A 21,726-nucleotide genomic window follows, 5' to 3' on the forward strand; every position below is an offset into this window, starting at 1 on the left:
TCACTATGGTTATTAGACATAACTGAGGCTGAGTCTGACAGCTGGAGACGGACTCCAAAAAAGATGTACAGAGCAACTAAGTGATTGGAAAAATCACAAAACAGGAAGATATTTTCAGTCAAAAGTAAACAACAAGCCAATGTTTGGGGGCCGTCCTCCCAGAGGAGACACAGCGAAGGTTTGGCTTTATCCCAGATTCACCCCTCCAGACAATCGGGGGGGGGGAAATCTGGTCCGGGACCTTGATCAGTACTCTGCGAGTGGGTCCAGACCAGCCAATGAGAGAGACAAGACGGAGCAGCTGACGGTGTTGCCAAGCAACAAGAAGCATTCTAGCCCCCGAGGCTAACGTTAGCTAGCATACTGCTTTTGACAGATAGTAAAACTGACAGTTAAAATCTCGGCTAAAAACCCAGCTAGGACCTGAGGCTATACTCCACTACCCAGCATGCTTCTGGCTGTCTGATGCCCGATCGCAGAAAATTAAGATGGATGTCGGTAACTGTTGGGCCCACATCGTCTGGAGACCTGGATCCATAGTGGTCCAGGATCAAGCAGCACTTGATGGGCTGACAGCAGGACAGAGAGCAGGACTCCGGTGGGACGAGAGGAGGAGGACTCTGTGTTTACATCATGATGCTTGGGTGCTCAAACAGTCAACGATGAAGAACAATGCTTTCCTCATGTTGAGTTTTTAATGTGAAGATGTCGGCCATATTGTCTGAACCAGAGAATAGTTTTTGTTGCAGCTGTTTACATTCCTAATGATGCAAATATAAAGGAAATGCACGACAGAAATATTCTACTGTTTGTCATGTGTTGGTTGTGTTATAAATGGGCTACAACTTGAATTTCGTTGTGCATTCCTGTTTTGCATAATGACAATAAATGATCCCTGAATCCTAATGCTAAAGCTAATGCTAACAGTCTGTGAGGTGGTTGCGCACTAAATATACACATGGTGGCCACCTACGTGATATTATGCCGAAAGACTGAAGGGAAATGTATGAATAGTCAGCATCCTCACCAGCGGATGATCCACGAAGAAGTAACAGAAATAAAGGAACAACATTGTTTGTGGATTAGAAAGTACAGTATTTAAATGACATAGTCACATAAACACGGTTTAACCCCTCACTTACCGTTGTGCTCTTGAATTCTGATTCCCTCCAAAGCCTGAAGCATCGGATCGGCTACACTCTCATGAACAACGTTTCAGCGTGTGGAGAAATACGAAGCTTTGCCAGACCAGCGGAGCACGGCCATGCAGTATTTCAGGCACACGTTATTAATTTGAAAGGGCACGAATGACTAATTCATAAAAAGTGATGGCACTCAGAAAGATGAATGTCTAACTGTCCCAGTTCAAGCACTAGCACTAACTGTGTGTACATATTCTAGCCTTTAGACATCGTACAACGTGCACACTTATGCACGATGACTCATATTAAAATAATCTACTGTGATGAGATATTGAATAAAACAGAACGCTTCACACCATCCTCCCTCTTAAAATACATAATATGCTGTTGAACTTAATGAACCTGCAAAACAAGTTGAAGTGAGCTAAGATGATACAGAGAACGAGGATGAAGGAGGGACGATTGACTGACGGAGGAAAGAGTGATTTTGCTGCTTCGACAGTCTCAAACGAATGAATATTATTGTTATCACAAAGACATACAGTATGTGGAATATTGTTATTATTGCTACCTTTTGACACCTAGTGACACAAACATGTTTTATTAAATTGTACTAGCATTTACTTTTTTAAATAAATGTGTTATTACTGCCAAGTAGGTGATAAGTGATCTGCCTTTGAGTACAACAATATTATATAAATCAGCCATTATTTTGAAAAAACACACACTCATTTAAGAAAATTGTAAACAAAAGTATCTGCATTGCCTCAAAGTTGTTTTGTCTCCCATCTCTAATGGCAAGTATTGTTGACGAATATTTAGTAGAAGTGACTTCTAACCTCAACATGGTGACCAATAGAAATATAATAAAATCAACACGACTTTTACTCCAGTCATTTTATGCACTCTAGTGAAGCATAAGCCTCCCGTCATTAAATGTGCCTCGTGTCCTTGAAAGATGTGTGTCAGCATGTGCGTTATTGTTGCCGCATGCGTGAGCTCTCGATACTGTATTGTACATCTCTGCACCAATTATGATCGCTGCTGTCAGGCGAGGCAGAGGAGGGAGGATGAAGGAGAGGTGAGCGGGAGGAGAGAGGGGAGGGGAGGTGGCAGAGGACAGACAGAACAATACAAACAGACGGCAGAATGGCAGCCAAGAGAGGGAGAAGGAAGGCGGAGATGAGGTGGAGGCTAAGCCATCCAAAAGTCCTTATTACATATTCTGTATGTCTAAAAAAGTCTTCTTCATGTGAGAATCTTTCTTTCAATTCATCCAAAAGATACGGGAAATGATGCCTTTCGCCATTTTTTTTAAAGTCATAATTGCATCAAGTTTGTTGACGTGTAAAGACGTCGTAGCTGTCAGAAGAAGCACCAATTTCACGGGACTAATTCCCATCTTTTCACTGAGCGGAACGTTTTCCGTACGGTGCAAATGAAGGAAATCAGCCGGCGAGATCAGCTTAGTCACAGGAACACAAACATCACATACATGATGTCAACAGGATTCAGCGCTGACATTAAGAGCAACGCAGACAGATGCAAGGAGACAAGGAGGCAAAGAGAGGAAAACCCGCCAAGGGAGAGAGGGAGATGGAGAGAGAGAGGGAGAGAGAGAGAGAGAGAGAGACAGAGCGAGAGAGGCAGAGCGGATTTAAGTGGAGAGGGAAATTAGTTGTCTGCAGAGGATTTCAGAGGCATTATGTCTTGGAAGGATTAAGAGAAAGAGAAAAGCCTGAGCCAACTTCCATGTTCTGTGTCACGGCAGAGAAAAGTCTCAGCAGAAACTACCGTGAGGATCCACTTAATTTATTCCCACCGTGACGTCAGGGCGCCTCTTATCTTATAACTTTGGAGCCTCGCTGATAAACAACGATTAAAGGAGACGCATGAAGGGGAGACACACATGGTGAAGAGGGTGAAACATTAACTAAATACATACCACCATGAAACTTCCCCTTGATTTATTATATATACATATACACATATAAAATGTTATATATATATAAAAATATCTGATAAGATGTTGTACAAATCAGGCTATGAATGATATATTACAAACCCCTCTGTGTGAACCTTCAGCACATAGAGAGGAGTGAACGTGTAACGTTTGGTGTGTGTAAGAGCTGCTGAAGTGGAGATTTATCATCAGAGTCTGAGAACAAACTCATTGAGAGAAAACGTCCTTTAAAGAGACGTTTAGTTCATTACAGACGTTTAGAGACTCTACAGGTGAAGAGTTAACACATGAACTCATAGAGATCACCATGAAGCTTCACTTCATCACTCACACTAAGAGGAGTTATTGTATTAGAAGTTTTATGAAATGTTATGCTTAAATATGGAAATTAGTAATTATCTAATGGTAACTTTTGGTGATTTTAGGAGAAATCTACAGATCAAACAGACAAAGTAGTAAAATAAACAACTCAATGAGTATTCTGGATGAATTCTTCCCCAACAAAATCTCTAAATTGACCAGCACATGAAACCATGTTTCTGCCTGCGTTGTCTCTCTTTTAATGGGTGAAACATTTTAAAATGTCGCAGAAAGGTCCCCCTCACAGCATGCAGGGTGTTCTTATGATGGAGCTTTAATACGCAGACTGATTTGAACTTTGGATATCTGTGTTTCAGCGGGTGAGGGGACGTCGTCAGAGACGGCAGCAGACGCCTCAGGCCACCTCTGTCCAAGAGCTCGCACACACTTGGAATGAAATATGGCAGCGATCGGACTGCAGGCAGGAAAACGAGGCGCACTGACGCGGCCGTAGTTACATAAGAAGTGGCCCTGGCCTCCTGTCCCCCAGGGTCCTCAATGATTCTGGAGTATGAGCAGTGATAGTGCCAATCACGAAGCCACGAGATCCAGGCTCACGTTATCGTCCAAAATTGATATTTAGTGACCAGCTCCATCAACTCCAGTTTGAGCGTATTGTATGAAACTGGTATTTCTGCAACACTTCACAATGAATAATGGTTGTTAATGATTAAATAAGGAACTTGATATTTACTGAAGTTTGATTTCTAAAAACAACTTTCTCAAAATGTTATTTTTTTATCCATATTGCGTTTGACATGGGACGTTTATATTCTTTCAAACAAGTATAAACTGAAGTTCCAGTGAGAGTGATTAGTGTGCAATATGTTGAGTGACATGAGGTGAAGGTCACGAGTGGAGACTGTGAGCTGCTGATAATCATTTCATCTCAAATCTGAAATTAAATAAATACAACGACATCAACTTTATGAAAATGTCAACAGATGATGAAACGTGCTGACTTAAAAAAGCAGATTAACTTGCAATTAATAATGGACACGATAAATGCCAAGCATCTTTATTAATGTTAATCACAGCAGTGGTGGGCCTTCTCTGCTGGCCCTGACAGAATCACAAAGTTAGAGCTATTTTATTTAATTTGATAATTTTTCTTAAATACACTACATGTATTATCATTTCTTTCCCATTATCTTATTTTCTCATTGCACAGCTACTGTCTTCCTCAGTTGCTCTGCTTCCAGTGCAGCTTGTTTTAAGTAGAGCTTTTATCCAATCAGAGTTCACCTCTGTGTCTCTATGTAAGGAGAGAGGCCCGAGGCCTGCAGACTCACCAGTGCCTCCATGTGCAGGTTAAGTGAATGGGGACGATATTGTTGATTGTCATAGTGTTCAACCAATGAGATCTTTAGTTTGACATGTTGGGCGTATTCTTTGACGTGTCAGAGCTGCTAGCTGGCCTAGCCATACGTGATTGGTCAGTGGGCTAGCGTGACATGTTGCTCACTTCAAAGTATGATAAAAAGTCATAAATCCTTGTGGCATCAAAGGTAAATAGAACAACAAGTCCGTCTTCTCAAAACGTGCATCCCTCACAACCAATGAAAGCAAAAAATTAAAATAAAAAAAGTAAACAGATGTTTTTATTTACATGAGTGGACGTGTTTGGATTTCCATGAAAAGAGAATTCTGATAAACAGCGTCTTTCTCTTCCTCGCCGCTTCCTGTGAAAACGCCGGGAGTCACGTTGAGACGGCAGACGCTGCCAAACCCCGCAGGGACCCGGAGCTCTGAACGGACTCCATCCCGCCACGCTGACTATTTTTACCCCTCACACACACACACACACACACACACACACACACACTACATACTACACACTACACATAAGGTCACCAAGCTTTGTAAGCACACATTATAATTAGTCATTTAGATTTTGACGCTAACACTAAGATTGCTAATGCTAACACTTATTACTACAAAACCTTATTGTAACTTACTATGACCCTTAATTAATTAAAAGAGAAAATAGAGAATGATGTCATGAATGATCTCAATCGGACTAGGACCGTTTTAAATTCTGACTTTTTAAATGACAAGTGAATGACGTTTTCCAAGGTTACCTCCTGAAGAAAATCATGAAATGTGACCTATGAATACTAAAATATGGCTGCTGCAATGCGTGTGCGAAAGATAGAGGGAGAATATGTGTGTGTGTGTGTGTATGTGTGTGTGTGTGTTCAGGTCTGTGATGCCTCTGACCCATTTAGGGCCTCCTGCTCAGCCAGATGAGCGACTGAATGTCTGAGCGTTCTGAGCCCTCGGCCACTCAGCTCAGGCACATCTGTGACAGACTGCAGGACTGGAGGCTGGATGTCCAGTGTGTGTGTGTGTGTGTGTGTGTGTGTGTGTGTGTGTGATGATGATCTGAACTTGAACTTATATGAACTCATGGCCAGAGATCGCCCAATTAGTACTGGTTGATATTTCATAAAGTGAATATTTAAAGTAATTTATGCACATTTGTTTGCATGCTTTTAAACTGTTTGTGTGTGTGTGTTTGTGTGTGTGTGTGTGTTTGCCTGTGTTTTGCCCATGCAATCAGAAACACTATCATTCAGAATTATTAGAAAAAAGACAAAAAGAAAAGTGTAGTGGCAGTGTGTTTCCACCAGCCGGCAGCAATTTATTCTCCTATTAATGTGCTCATCATGTTTACAGTATTCTGTCTCATAGCACATGTATTGTACCACATATATCACATCAAAACACAGTTTCAGCAAAGAGATAATTGAAGTACACGTCGTTATATGTAGTGAAAGACCCACGAGGTGCAGCGACTGCAGGATTAATAAGGAAGGAGGTGAAACTATTCAGCATGAGGCAGACAATCCAAACGGGCGGGAAAACCCTCAAGAGCAGGAAGTGAAGAATCTGAAAGGAGAGGAGAGGTGAGTAACAAAATAAAACAGGAAGCAGTAAATATGAGCAAAATGGATAAAATGAAACAAAGACAAACATAAACATTTTATGCTAAACACAGTATTACACATACTCGGTCTCGGTCTCTCTCACAGCAGGGCCCGCTGCACCAGCATCATCCTCGTTTCCGTATGCTGAAGATGTGGAGCCTAAATAAACAGTTTTTTTGGTCAGACATCTGTGTGAGAAGCTCCCTTGTTGTTGTTGTTGCCAGCCTGGAGCCAGATGGTAAGAACAGAATGACATAAAAATAACAGCATAATACCGTACTTTATTTCACAGTTGTACGGTCATTCTATCATGGAAATGAAATCCAGCAACCTCTGTATGATTACTGCCAATAAGTTACTGTTAATTTGTCCGTAACATCTTCCACAGTGCATCATCTGCATTCAATCCTTATGAATTTCTTGGACCTTTAGAGTTTTTATAACGAGTGAGCTTCCCCATGAATCTCTGCACCTTTGTGACATTTTAAACTCTGCAGCCGACAGCCAGTGAAATGATAACTTTGCCGGTTCAGCCCGTGCGCCCCGGTGTTGAGAGGCCGCGACACTTCACCATCTGTCGGGTGTCACTACGAGCTCCCACCATCTGCCGCTCCAGGTGTGGGCGACCGCTCGTGACGCAGTGTGTGTGCAAGGTGGCCGTCTTATCGCCAGAACGACCTTTACACCCTCTATCTGTCACACACACACTGTCACACACACACACACTCGCACACACATGCAGGCAAACGCACCCTAAAACAGCAACCCCAGAGACGTGACGAGAGAAATATTCAATTTGTTGGTTTTTACTGGCCAAGGCGAGGCCGTTTAACGAGCCTGTTATGAAACTGGGAGCTTGTTAACTCGACCGGTAATTAACGTGTTTTAATTGCTGCGGTGATGTAGCAGAGCCTCACACCTGGCCTGCCCTTTGAGATGATTCATTCTCAGGGGAACCTTCATTTATTAGGTAAAGCTGCTACATTTTCACAGTCGATAGTTGCTTCAAATTGGCCTCTTTTTTTTAATTATCCTCCACATTCACAGGAGAAAATCTCAGCTCGATATTCATCCAGTTTTGTCACAATAAAGCGTTACAGCAATCTTGAAGTGGTATTGATTGAATGCTGCTTTAAAGTCAAAGCATTAAAAAGAAACATTTCTGCCATTAAAATGTTTGGATGCGGCATTGGAAAAAAATTCTATGGATTTTGTTTTGAAAAAGTCTGTTTTTGCACGAAAGTTTCGCAAAACACAAGAACTATCAAGCGTCTTGTCATCTGGAGCCGTGGCGGCTGTGATCAGTGTTCCTGCTGTGGCTCTGTGTTCCTGACTGCGCTCACTCAAACTGGATTGCATTTACAAACAGATCTCTAAACGTTTCTTTCCCAGTTCTCTCTTTCTTTCTTTGTTCCCCCTTTTTCTTCGGACCTGCTGACTCCATTTCAGTCATAATGGAAATGGGTCACATGCTCGTTGAACTTTGACCTTTGGCTCTCAGCCCGTTCACTTTAGGTTTTACCTCCAGAAAACGTCTCGTTCGTCTGACTGCTTGTGTTTTTCGTCGCGTCGGATTTCGATGTCGCTGTTGTTCTCAAATCCCAGCAGTTACCTTGGTAAATGTCAATATGATAGCATAATAATGCAAGTACAGCCTTTCAAAGAGCCATTCACTAAGAATTTGGAATTGGAATGTGAAAAAAAGACATAAAAATATCCCCAAAAGTAAAACCAAACAGCCAATGTAAATAAAACTGACTGGTGATAGAACTCACTTACTATGGAACATCTGGCTGTGGGCTGCTAGTCAAAGGTTTGCAGCGTTTCTATATTTGCAGCGGTTTTGGACCGTGTTTAATGGATGCATAGCATCGCAATCTGTGCGTGTGCACCATTTCACGCTGTCGCCTCAGTGTTTGCACTGTCGGGCAAAGTGCAGCGATACTGGGACTGGATCAGATATTACTCATAGTACGTGTCATTGTGGAGGGCGACGACTATTTCATGTTGACATCTAACTTCTTCTTCTGAGAGAGTCTGTCCAAACAGACACACACCAAGAAACACAACTCATTACAAAACTTATCTTTTACATTCATGGAATCACGACTGACATTCAGAGCCTCTTTCTCGTTGACTCACACACACACACACACACACACACACACACACACACACACACACAAACACACACACACACACACACACACACACACACACGCACACACACAAACACACACACACACACAATACTGTCACAGAATCACATTTTCACCCCCCTCCATCATCCTCATTGCTGCTTGTCTCCTCTTCTCTCTCTGATGGAGTTGGGCTCAGGAGGGGTGCTGGATCTCCTGCTGACTGTCATCAGCCAAAGCTTCAACCTACACACACACACACACACACACACACACACACACACACCTACACACACACACACACACACACACACACACACACACACACACACACACACACACACACTGTGTCTCTCTCTTCCCCTCCTGCAGATGCCAAATTTGAAGCAGCCAGCTCAGACTTTATTACCGCACCATGAGATTAGATGAGAGGAAGTTCATTGTCCTTCTCTCTTCAAGGTCCTTAAAGTCCTGATTTCAGTTTGAATTTAAATATCAGTTATGGATATGAGCAGCAGTAACTCCAGTAACGGCAGAATCACTCCCCTTATCGAAGAATCATCTTGGTTTCGGCTGCTGATACCGACGCACCGAGGAACCCTTCAGCGTCTGAATGAGACGCTGGCTTTCAGCCGACTCCAACGTAAACCCGTCAGCATCATTGTTAGACGCTTAGAGCAGCTGACGTAGTACAGAGAGACAGAAAGTAAGTTACGGTTCACTTCTGATTGTGAAAAATATTCAGAGGAGCATCTTCACAAACACACAGAACACCCGATGATGTGATACTCCATCTTTAAACGATGCATTGATGTGAATTCTTGAGCACAAACTGAACTCAAAACACAATCTTTTCTCAAACACAACCAAGTCGTTTTGTTGCATCAGTAAACCTTTATTTTTTATTTTAATGTTTATTTAACCTGAACCTTTATTTTGTTCCACTCTGCTGGCTCTACTGCAGTCCAGTCCAGTCCAGTCCAGTCCAGTCCAGTCCAGTCCAGTCTAGTCTAGTCCAGTCCAGTCCAGTCCAGTCCAGTCTAGTCAAGTCCAGTCCAGTCCAGACAGCAGTCCAGTAATCACGCTGCTCAGGTTTCATCAGGTCAGGCTGAAGGAGTCAGTCGAGCAGGTCGTCATAAAGGCAGTGCAAGATTCACCTTCCGCCCTCTCTGACTGTGAAAACCACTGCGTCTGGCTCCCTCTAGTGGAGGAAGCTCTGAAGTGCACTCTGTGTCAGAGTAAAAGAACATACAGTAGAGGCACTACAGGTGAACTGGGTCAAACTTCTAACTAATAGATATCAACATGAAACTTCCCCAGTTGATTACTTCCATTCAGAGAATTATTTTTTGGTCTCACAAGTTTTCTGTAATGGTCTGTTTAAATATGAAAATAAGGCATTATCTTATTAAATATGTTCTAATTTATATTCATTTCCAGAAGAGAAAACTGAACATCGGATGAAGCCAGACTCAAAGCTCCTGTTAAATCTCGTTGACATAATAGAGTCAAAGTTTTCAGATTTAGGATATCTCTATGTATCACTTCATAAATCAGAAAATACTGTCAACAGCCATAGTATTTATATATATAAATATACAGAATGTTCTCCATGTTTTCGATACTAAAATGTTTTATAAAACAGGATCTGGATGATGTGTGAACAAACTAAGAACAAACTCACTGAGAGAAAACGTCCTTTATGTTGTGAAATTCAACGACAGGTGAATATGCATCATGCAACTTCCTCAGTTGATTACTTACATTAAGAAAATGATTTTATGTATTATAAGTTTGCAATGAGTCATTATCTAATTCACTTTTGTAAATTAGGGAGAAATCTACAGACACAAATAGACAAAGTAGTAAAATAAAAACACCTAAATGTGTATTCTGGATATTTTCTTTCCACTATAGTCTGGAAGAAAAATAGACCGAAACCTCCAAATTGACCAGTGCAGGAAAAACAATGTTCTTGCTGTAGAGTCTCGCCTTAAGAGTTCTCAGCTCAGGGGTGATGATGAAGGAGTCAAGAGATGTCGACTTGACTCAGGACAACAAAGAGAAACCACAACGTTCTCCGCTGTACTCACAGCGGGTTTGTTCCTGTTCAAGACGACTCGCAGAGAAGGTTCTCTTAAAGTTTGTCAATCTTAAGAATCAGCTCTGAAGAGAACAAACAGAAATTCCCATTCTGCAACAATGCGGAAATAATATGTTTCGGACACAAGTGTGATTGTCACCGTACGGCAAATGTATTTTTTCTTATTTTCTTTCTCTTCATCATCCCACGTTCCTTTCACTTCGCCTCGCTGTAATTAGAGGCGATATTATTCATGGTGCGTTCAGGCCACCGCAGCCTATCAGCTCATAAAGCTCTCACAGGAAACGGGAGAGAGAGGGTGAAGGGTCACACCGAGCTCGGTGCGGTATCGGGTTTTCAATCACACTTTTGTGTGTGTATGATGAAGATAAGTATGATGCAGGAAAGGTTATTATTCCTGCGAGATTGCATGTAGAAGTGCATCGTGGGAGGAGTTCAATCAAGAGTTCACGTCAGCGTATAGGTGGGTGGATGTCGCTGTGGATGTTTTGATCATACACAGTACATGTGCTGGTGTGTGTGTGTGTGTGTCACTAGACGCTCTTTTTCATTTTGTGTTCAGCTGTGTGCTGTCATCACCGGCCGCGCGAGGAGCTGATGGGGAGCGTGAACTCCAACCAGACTGCCCTCCTCTGGTCAGTGGGGGGATCATTATGAGGGCTGCCTGGTTACCGGGTCAATGAGGAAGACCTTCGCTGCACCACAGCTCACAACCACTTTAATACAGCTGCAGATGCTTGATAGCTTTATTGATCCAGACAAACAACTCAGTGGGTGCTTTCCAACTGCCTCGTATGGTTTATTGTTCATGTCGGTTCAAACTGCTGTCACAGCATTTCTTTATGATATATTCCTATTGGATGCCTGCTTTGATTGGATTGATTGGCTGATGTGTGAAGGACAAATCAGACAACGCCATCTGTATCTCCGTTACAAAAAGATGACTGTCTTCTTTGTGTCTGTATTTCCACGTTTTAAACACATTATCCAAAACAAAAGCTTTTAAAAAGAAGGAAATAGAACTAAACATACACAACTAGAGACCATCTACTTTCTACTTGAAGTAGATTTGCTCACCAGGAGACGTAAACATGTAGCAATATAATATAGCATATATAGTTTTTTTTATAATCAAACATCCCATTTGAAAAAGCTCTCAAACTTTGTGTTTGTGTCATTTTCACAAGGCACAAGGAGAAGGAGAGAGTCTGTGGCTCTGTGCGCTCACACTGAATAACAAGTGACCGACAATAAGGGAGGAAAGGATGGAGGAGAGGCGGGACAGTGTTAGCAGTATGTGCGGTGAAATGTACACCTGTACATCGTCTGTGCTATACACCGATTATAAACGTTCAACAAATGATTAATGCATAAGTAAAAGCAAAGGTTTGTAAAAGGAAGGTGACGAACAGCAACACAAGGAGACGCATGAAAGTAAGCATGTAAACAGTTGAAGCGTTAAAGTTAATAAAGACATCAGTGACATGAACTCATTCCCAAAAGTGATGCTCGCTGTGAAACGAGAGAGAAGCTGGATTTGTGTTGTTGGTTCAGCACCATGGAGAGCGACTGAAACACCTCAACACATTCGTGATCGGTTGTTGCAGAATTTATCGTACAGACGTTTGAGGTTCAGGGAGTTTGAATCCTACAGACTGTGTTGATCCCTCCACTCTTCAGCTACAGCGCCATCATCAGGTCAACATTTAAATGTTCTGTTTACGACCAAATACCTGCAAAGCTAATGTCCATCGACCTCAGCTGCACTTTGGGTTCAGTGCTGATTAGAAAACATTAGCAGATACACACTGAAATGAGATAACGTGGTAAACATTGGACTTACATAGCATTAGCATGCGAACATTGTCATTATTAGCATGTTAGCATTAACTTCATAGTAACATGTGCAGCCTGAGAGCCGCTCGCATGGCTGTAGACTCGTTGTCTTCTTACACTGCTGTATCTGACGCACAGTGAGGCTGTGGTTCAGTAAAGGCTCCGTCTTCAGGGAAACACGAGGACAACGGTGATCAAATGAATCAAGGAAATATAGATTTGGCTCCAAGTCTAGTTCTTCATTGAACCCTCTCGGAATCAAAGTCCCAATTAGAAAATCTCATGTCTCCTCTTCTGAAACAACTTCTGCTGATCTCCCTCTCTCTTTGACGAACACACTTTCTTGTTCCTATGTCTAAAGGCAGAAACTGTATCATTCAATATGATTCAATTCCACAAAGATCGCTGCCGCTGAGAGAATCTGTTTGTTTTGTTCCCATCACATACAGCAGACTTTCATGTTCTGTGATTCTTTGTTTCTGAGTTCTTTTGATGTTTTTCCTACACAACCTTTTCCACGGCCGTGTATCTTTACTAAGAAATGCAACATGTTCTCTCCACCCACACGCTGTTATTCTAACATTATTATTCTATTATTCTTTCTCCTGGAAAGCATTGAACGCACAGCACACTAGTTTGTTCGCGATGTCAATTTTCATTTGACGTCTTTCCTCAGCCGAGGATATTCATTCCCCTTCAGTCACCGCGGGGAAACTCACAGTTTACAGGATGACGACAGCGTCATGTGACCGTGCACGTCTCTCCTGTTCACGGTTTGATTTATGATCTCCTCAGCTCTCCATGAACCGGCTGCCACAACGTGAGGTCCTGTCATCCCGACACCGCGTGTCACCGTGTGTTGTGTTCATTTCTATTTTTCAAAATGTCAATATTTGGTGGGAAAGATATCAAAAGAACCACCACACCCCCTGTAGTATAATCAAAGAAAGGTGAAAACAATACCAGCCATAAGCTGTCACACATGATAACTACAATAGAAAACAAGCCAGCCCAGTAGCCTAAAGGGGTAAAACATATATTTCATATTGTTATATATGTTAATGCTGAATGTGAGTCTGATGTTGGCTCTCATCTTTCGCTCCATTTTGGTCTCCACCAACTACAAACAACGGTTCTTCAGCAGCTAAATGCTGAACTAGTCTCCGGCTTTGCCCTCTGTTTAGTTCCAGCTTGATGCGGTTGGTTAATCACCAGACTGCTGCCTGTCGCTGCTGGAGACAGATGAGCGCGCTGAGGCTGAACCCAAACAGTAGAGCTGCAGGCTGCAAAACAAAGAGCTCAAAGGATCCTTTTCTCATTTGTCAGTATAACAATATGATAAATACAGACTTAAAGTTGAATTAAGAATTGTTTGAGCAGATTGAAGTACCATCAGCTCATCAATGTGTTGTAGCTAATGTGTTAGCAAACAGCTGAAAAGGTTTTTACATTTCTGTTCACATGCTGAACTTAACTCCAGTGTGTTTTCTTTGTTTCCTGGTTATCTCTCTCTATTAGCTCATTAACTTTATCTTGTTGGGCAGCTGGAGTACAGTCGGCTCGTCTGAGCTAGTTTGTTAACGCTGTGAGACTCAACAACAGAGTCTGTATGTAGTGAGTGAACCAACACGTGAGCTCAACACTATTTGATTCACCGCTCATGTTGACAACACTTGATGCAGGTTGGAGTATTGTCACATTCCGAAATCTGTATGTTTTGGAAATTCATACCAGCGTCTGAAATATTGCTTTTAGAAAACTCTGAGTTGAAGATGTTTGACGCTGTTTAATGTCCAGCTCAGGTCCAGGCTGAGAGGCTTTTAGAGACTAATAGGACAAAGAAAAGTCTAGTGAGGCTGAAAGAGAACATCTAACACATCTCTGTCTCTCTGTGCATCTCCACCGTTCACTCTCCCTCTCGTTGCTTCTGTCATCTTCACTTCATCATCTTCATCATCCGGACCTCTAACCTCGCTGACCCACACACGTCTCGTCCCATCTGTTGAAGTGAGTTCAGTACATTTATCAGGTCTGACCTGTTGTGTTGAAAACTGTTACGAGGAGCACTTTACAACCTTTAATCATTTCATATATTTTCTCCATCAGGCTCAGTGCCCGACCTTTCAACGCTGAGCTCTCACTGAGGCGTCGGACATCGTGAAGAGTTGTGTTGTTGTCTAAGTGGGTGATTCATCCCGACATGTCGTCAGGATGAATGGCTGTGGGTGTAAGGTATGTGCACCATGGCAATGTCTGGATGGACTAATACTTATCTTACCTGTGTGTACACAGCCATGTGCGAACACATGTTTTATACTTCTTATCTTTCAAGCTTGTGACCCCTAAAAGAGAGAACAATAACAGAGATTAGAGAACAATCTGACTAAATAATCTGTTTTTTGCCAGATTACTCCTCTGATTCCTCTTCAGATATCGGGGATGAGATGAACCTTACTTGGTGAGTCAAATGTAATCAAAACCAAAGGGAATGAAACATAGAAAATATAAGACTTAGACAAGTATTAGAAGTTTCCAGGCAGCTCTTCCGTCATTCAAAGGACAAAAACATCGTCTACACGCAAAGTCAAACTTGACAAAGAGTGACGCAATAAAACACTGCAAGACAAATAGTGAAGCGCACAGCGGGAGAAGAAGAGAAGAAGGGCAAAGATAAGGACGAATAATAGCAATAGTGGAAGGAGGTGATGAGGAGTTTGAGGAAACGCGTCTTAATCTATCAGCCTTCCTCTTCTCATCTCTCCACCTGTTGTCCCGCTCACGCTGCCTCATCCTATCTGTCGATCAGCCATTTCTCACAATCAGAAATATCTTTTCTCACTTCCCTCTAACTCCCTGAGTCTATCTTGGTCTCTTTATATCTGTTATTCCCCTTTTCTCCCATCTCTCTCTCTCTCTGTCAATCTGTCTCCCTGAGACTCTCTCAGTCTCTGCCGTGGCCTGATTTCTTCTCCACTTTGTCTCCCAGCGACAGAAACAAAGAACAGCATGTTTTCTTTGTGTTTCATTCTTCTCTAAAACACCAAAACATTTCCAAAGAGTACATAAATACATCTTTGCCAGGAATACAATCAACCATTCATACTGAGTCTGTCTTTTCTCAGAGTATGTGACACAACTAAGAATCATATTTTACAACGGTTTACTGGTCACATCCATACACAGCATGTGTGTAGAGAGACTTGACCACAAACAGGAAGCAGTTTGGAGCGTTAGTCACACGAATAGAAACAGAGCAGCAGGACTGCAGATAAACGTCTCATTCTGTGATTCAGGAGGAACAAAACACCGCAGCAGGATTATGATCCTGTCAGTTAGAAGCTGTGCACCTGGAGAGCATCAGGTAATGAGAAGAGGCATTAGAGTTACTGATGAGTTATGTTTTTTAATGAAACCGTAACAGCTCGATCGTAAAAACTGCTCTGATTGTATCACTTAATATCACTTTGAACCCACTGAACGTAAAAACCAAAAGGCAGAATAATACAACAGTTCTTTCTTTATTATTAACTGCTGCTGAGGGGAAATGCATTCAGGGAATATTTCCACTACCTGCATGAGTTCCAGTATCTCGTTCGAATCTTACAATGAGTTGGACTTCCAACCACTTTATTTCTATCCGTTGCCTCAGCAGACTGTTTTACATCAGCTATACCTCCCCGAAGTGTCTTATTCTCCTGTGTGCATGTGAAACACTGAACTCAGACTTCACGCTATAGTTATTTGTTTCTTTACTATTGTGACGACAGTGGCCTTGCTCTCATCACAGTCAAATGTCTGGTTGAGCAAGATCGACTGAGGAACAACTGAGCAGAAACTGAGGAAATAACTTTGTTATTTCTGGAATTTCTCCTGGAAACGTGTTCAGTACTTTTCCAAATGACTTCTTTCAGTATATTCCTACCCTCATCACGTTCAGCTTTTTTACTGTTGGAATGGACTCTTCTGACGGATCAGAGCAAGGTCACATCTCCCAAACATCTCCTCTGCTGGACTGTCAGGGCAGCAAACAACATGTCGCCACAGACATCAATTTCCCAGAAAGTAGGACACAGTGGAGGGATAGAAGAGGGATTCTTGGAGCTTTTAGACACACCCAGTCTCATTTGTCAGTTTGATCCCTCTCGTATCCTCTGATTGTGAAATGTGTTCGTAGCACCACCTCAGTCCGCATTTGTCAACACTGTGACAGCAACAAGTCTAACTGAGCCCCACAGCATTACACACAATTCAAAGGGACTTCATGGTTGTTAATTAAAGTGATTACATAATATGTCCTTCAAAAAAGAGCTCAATGCTGTCATATATGCTTTATTAAGAACACTTCATGACAAAATCAGTTCATTAGTTGTAAATTAAATTAGTTTTGTTTTGAAGCAAAGGAGCCACCTGATGGTGAGTGCAGGAGAAGCCCTCCTGTTCCCACTAATGAACTACTTTAAGATCATTAGAATGCATTGAATGCACTGATATTGGTACTAGACAGACAGCATTCTGGGTCCTTGTAGGTAAAAAAACTAAATGTCTATTTCTGTGCATGTACATTAACAGGAGCACAACACCACGCTCACTCCTTGTATGTCTTCACATTTACTCTGATCCTGGTAAAATGAAGATGAGGGTTGGAGTGCAATAAGAAGAAAAAACTGTAATCTATAACAACAAATCTATATTTTAGCAGAAGCAACCCGATCAAACATCATCAAAAGCAAACTTCAGCTTCTAGCGTAATACCAACAATTTCTGAAAAGTTCAAAGATTTCAGCTCAGTAGATTCAAGCCTGCTTTGTAAACAGTTTAGTTTTTACATGAAACTCGAGAAAACGTCGGTCATATCGTGCTTGAAAAATGAGATTCAGTATTTTGACCGACCAGTTAGCATTGATGGAAAAGCAACAAAGCAAACACCAATATTTGATGATGCATTATGGATGGAAATTTGGACACAGGCAATGAAAACAGTGAAGAAAACAAGGGATGCTGTCAATGTAATGTCAATTTATTAGATTTGAGTTTATTGGATCTATAAGTCCAGACTTGTGAATATTCATTATTATCGTTACATCTCGGCACAATCCAGATACGAGACACGGTCATTGGGGTTTACATTTAATGTGTCAGTGTCAAAGAGCTTAAATGGTGCTGATCCAGTGATCGGTTCAGTCAGACAGAAGGAAACCGGTCTGATCAGGTTCACTTACGGTCAATATTCGTTCTTCTGTTCCCTTGAAAAATGAACAAACAAGCTTCCACAAGAAGATACAATTTGAATCTCAGAGATGAGCGTGAAAGACCGAAAAGCACAACGCAAATACATTTTTCATCAAAGACAGCGGCAGCTGTGTCCTGCATCAAAGACAAGATGAAAAGAGGAGGAAGGAAAGGGACGACCGTCTCTGTTTCATCAGTCTGCAGGAAACACTGGAACATTAAGGAGAATGGTTTCCTGCAGGTTTTCCAGTTCTGACAGTTCGAGTGGAAACTGACTGTTGTATTAATCCAGAGGGTGTCTGGTAGTGCGACACGTTTAAAGACTGCGTTAATGATTGATAAGATAGGACTAGAACTGATGCTTTGATAAGCAAAAGTGAACCTGGAGATCGAGACAGAAGACAATGGAATTAAGGAACAACACTGTTCCAGTAAACTCGGGTTGGTCTTTATTAAACATTCAGCATACCTTCAGTAGCTAACTTAACTGCTAAAGCTAGTTAAGATGTGCTAACGTACTCTGCTAATGTTAGCTTTGCAGATTTAGAAACTTTTATCTCCTTTCAACCTCTCTCGTATCACGATTACACAACATTTAACCGCGACCAGCTCTAAAGCCGATAAACCAGCCGGAAAAATGAAGAACGTGTGAAACGAGTCGTGGGACGGTGGTCAGAGCTGGATGATGCTCCGCTGTGATTGGTCTGTTTCTGAGGGGCGGGACAAAGGGTCAATTTACAAAACCACCAACTTCAGGCAAATCAAACAAAACTTAAATATTTTTAATCAGAAAATGTCGTCATTAAAATTAGATCTAAAAGATATGATTTAAAGCTGACCATGACCCTCCTTCTTGCGTAAAGGAAACTGCAAACCTTGTACAACAACCCGGTAAGGCCTCTGATGTACACGCATCATGGCCCCCTCCTGTGTCCTGCGCTGCTGCTGAGCATGTGTTGTGCGAGTATCTTTACTTAATGCTTCACATACACCAGATGCCATTCAGCACATGAACACCTGTTGCAGCAGTAGTAGACGGTAAAGGTCAGCTGCAGTCTTGGATCACAACAACAATGGCGGGAAATTCCACAAAAAGCAGAAATCTTTCTGAAATTATTTTCTCTGCTCTTCTAGGCCACAAACTAGTCTATCAGAGCTGTTAATAAAGCTGTGCACACCTCGCCTCACGAGACTGTTGTGGTGTGTAAAATGTATAGACGCTGATCACACTGAGCAAGTCATCAAAAGATCTGGTGTTGAAGGTGTCGCTCTTCATTATTTTGTCTATTGGCACTGTGGTGGTATAATGTAATTGAATATTTGGTGGTGTGTTAGATATCTAGGCTAACCTGCGTTGTGATAGAATTGTAACGTTGTAAATGACTTTCACCAGATCAACGTTTACTGTGTGTCTTTCAAACCCACAGGAGGTAGGGATTGGGGTTGAGTGGGTATGAATAGAAATGTGTCAAACAGTATCATAAGCAGAGCAGTCATGATGGGGCAATCATGTGTCGTGGAATGCCAAAAATCTGCAGGTATAATTTCCAATCAGGACACCAGGTGATTTCACTGATTAGCACACCATCAACCTGCCAGGACGAACTAATCAGTGAAATCAGCTGCTGGTGTGTGTGTGTGTGTGTGTGTGTGTTTGTGTGTGTGTGGTTGGACTGAAAATCTGCAGAAACGATGTGCAGACGCTGTGGAAGCTGTTTTCTCCTGTGATGTTATGTAAATCCAACAGACAAATACATCTTTCCTTATATGTGTGATGCAATGCATCAAAAAGAAACCTTTTGATGCTGCTGAAGCGTTTACCGATGTAAATGTGCACGCTGCAAATATGGGAGTTGATTTGAATAATTTCAACGGTATTTTTCGTCAATATCATTCAGTGGGTTTTATTTTGCATTCTATGCATTCTATGTTTTCTATTTTAATCTAATTCTATCTTGTCTTTGCTTTGCATTTTGTTTCACACGTATGCACTGTTGCAATTCTTTCAAATTGTGTTTGTGCTTGATTTTATGCATCCCATGTGTTCCATGACGTGAGTTTAAAAGTGACTTGCAGATTATGTACAGTGTTAGTATGTTAAGTTATATATTGAGTGGTTGGCCAGAAACAAATAAGACCAACACTGGGATTACACAAGTCAGACACCTCTGGGTCTGAAAAGTGCCGATAAAGTGCCTTAAAGCTGCATTCTCTCTAATGTCCACCAGGGGGCGACTCCTCTGGTTGTATAGAAGTCTATGAGAAAATGACTCTACTTCTCTCTTGATTTATTACCTCAGTAAACATTGTAAACATGAGTTTATGGTCTCAATCTCTAGTTTCAAGTCTTCTTCAATACAGCATGATGTTCATTTAGTAAATGATGGTCCATTTAGAGTCACACAGACCATAAAGCAGGGGATGCTTTAGGGGCGGGGCTACACAGTGATTGACAGGTGGCTACCATGACGTTGTCCGGTCTGAGAGTTCTCTGCTTTTTCATCTCAGAAGTTCACAGTGTGTTTTCAGTTCATGAATGTTAATTGTAACATTGTAGTTGCCTTAAAATGTCTTGTTTAGCGTTCAGTTGAATTTAGCTCCACCCACTTCTGTTTCCAAAACAACAAGGAGGCAACCGCCAAAATGCTGAATCGAGGCTTCAAAACTGACCCTACAAACCAACGGGTGACGTCATGTAGACTACGTCCACTTCTCATATACAGTCTATGGGTTACAGCTTAGGAATGTTCTGAAGTGGCTGAAAAAAGCCTATTTCAGGGTAATTAAGATCGTTGGTGAGTCTTTCATGCCCGTGAGGAACAGCAGCTTCTGTTGTGTGTTTTTTTTACAACCTCAGAGCCATTGGCGCTGATTGGTAGCGAGTGCACTCAAGGCAAACATTATTTTGACTTTTCGCATTAAAAAATGAAATCTCCACCACTGACAAAGAAAAGAAGAGAGTGGAGACCCTTTAATGCTGCTGCAGCGCTGCAGTGTATTGAACTATATGTGCATGATGCTAATGAAATGTGTTATATTTTCCATCTTATTTCCCTGTTCATTCTACTATGAACAGGGATTCATTCCACTCTCATGGAGTGGTCTGCTGGGGCAGCAGCATCTCGACCGCCGACAGGAAGAGACTGAACAGACTGCTTAAGAAGGCCGGCTGTGTCCTGGGATCCAGTGGGAGGGAGGAGAATTATGTTTAATGCTATCATCTTTGATGAACAACACCTCCCGCCCCGTACAGGACACTCTAACAGCACTCTGCAGCTCCTTCAGTGACCAGCTGCTTCACCCGCTGTGCGTAAAGCAGAGATACCGCAGGTCCTTCCTTCCTGCCACTGTCAACCAACGCCGCTCCCAGGAGACCAAAAACTAACAGATCCTCCTTCATTCATTCATTCATGTGCAATATAAATTCAATGTACTGTGCAATATTAACAACCATTCAGTCAGACTATATCATATTTTAGTTTTTGTTGTTTTACTTATTTATTATACCGATTTAGTTTCGATCTTGTTTTGTCTCTTGCGTGTTCGTTTGCTCTCTCCACTATGCTGCTGTAATCGTGTGATATTCCTGTGGGACTAACACATGATTATCTTATCTTGTGTCTATTTCCCTTTGTTGTAAAGGAGTTTGATGCATTCCCTTGTATCAAGTGTTGGACAAATAAAGTTTCTTTCTTTATTCTTCCTGTTCTTCTTCCTCTTCCTCTTCGTATTGTTGTTGTCGGGTCTGTGGGAGTCTTCCAGCATGCCGAGAGTCATTGGCACTTAACCTGCTGATACCTTTGTTGCCCCTGGATACGGGGGCGATCGCTTTCCTCCTTCTCCCATCATGCATCATGCCTTGTATTCCAGGCACGCAGCAAGGAGTGTGCATGTGTGTCAGTCAAGGGCGCGCACACACAAACACAGAGAGAAGAGATTCACATACAGAGAGAGAGGACAGAGAGAGTGACCCTCACACACACACAATTACATATAGAGAGCAGACACACGCACACACACACAC

The 21,726-nt window shown here is 42.0% G+C and overlaps 1 protein-coding gene across 1 annotated transcript in view; it reads right to left on the reverse strand.

Annotated features, from left to right (window-relative positions):
- The window catches only part of cacng7a (calcium channel, voltage-dependent, gamma subunit 7a), a gene marked incomplete at both ends in the record, with an annotated part of 59,452 nt that extends 37,928 nt beyond the window's left edge, over positions 1 to 21,524 (reverse strand). Inside the window, one exon of the mRNA XM_079176083.1 lies at positions 21,501 to 21,524. The remainder of the gene's footprint in view (positions 1 to 21,500) is intronic.
- Positions 21,525 to 21,726: the final 202 nt, after the last annotated feature.

This window comes from Pholis gunnellus (genome assembly GCF_910591455.1).
Source record: "Pholis gunnellus genome assembly, chromosome: 16".
NCBI lineage: Eukaryota > Metazoa > Chordata > Actinopteri > Perciformes > Pholidae > Pholis > Pholis gunnellus.